General features: G+C 52.5%; 1 pseudogene; it reads right to left on the reverse strand.

Annotated features, from left to right (window-relative positions):
* Positions 1-515: 515 nt before the first annotated feature.
* Positions 516-634, reverse strand: LOC112473089 (annotated as a pseudogene).
* Between the last annotated feature and the right edge of the window lie 208 nt (positions 635-842).

The following is an 842-nucleotide window of genomic DNA, read 5'->3' on the forward strand; positions in this document are numbered from 1 at the left end:
CCGCCAGTGGCCACCTAGCAGGGAAGAAGCAAGGGCTCCAGCTCCTACCTTCCCATTGGCTGGAGCCAGGTGATGAATTGTCGGGTCCCAAAGCCCAGAGCAGGTGTGAAGGGCAGAGTGATTGGGAGGAGGGAGCAGTTCTCACAGGCCCTGGGGCTTCTCCTTCTGTAGGACAGAATTTGAGTAGGGCCTACCATGGGTTTGAAATTTCTACTCAGCCTTGACCTGTAGTTCCAGGTCTTTCCCAATGACCTCTGACTGCATGGAGCTCTTCTTCCCCAGGGAATAAGTAAAAGGTCCCCAAGCACCTCCCTTCTCAATGGGAAGCCAATGCATCTACAGCTCTCTGGGGTCTTCTGGGCCCACCCCATGCCTCAGCCCCATTGAGAAGCTAAATAACCCCCTCACAGCAGGACTGGAAAGCTTGGACCCTCTGCAGCTTCTCCCAAAAGCATAGAGATAAAAAAGCACAGACATGGAGGGAAGAAGACCCTTCCCCACCTCCTTGTTTTTAAGACCTACAGCACCTGGTCTTCCTAGGTGGTCTCCCATCCAAGTACTAAACCGGCCTGACCCTGCTTAGCTTCCGAGATCAGACGAGATCGGGCATGCTCAGGGTGGCATGGTCATAGACCCCACCTCCTTGCTTTTGCTCAACCCGTGTCCTCACTGGTTTCTCTCTCCCCTCTGCTCCCTGTGGGAATCCTGTTCCTCTTCTAAGACCTGGCTCTAGTACCAGTCACTGCTTGTTGATTTTAACAGCTATTTATTCATAACAAATAAGCGCTAGAACTAGGCTTAATGGCTAAGACCACTGAAGTCAGTCTTGCCTCTGCCCTTAC

This window comes from Pteropus alecto, unplaced genomic scaffold (genome assembly GCF_000325575.1).
Source record: "Pteropus alecto unplaced genomic scaffold, ASM32557v1 scaffold39, whole genome shotgun sequence".
Taxonomy (NCBI): Eukaryota; Metazoa; Chordata; class Mammalia; order Chiroptera; family Pteropodidae; genus Pteropus; species Pteropus alecto.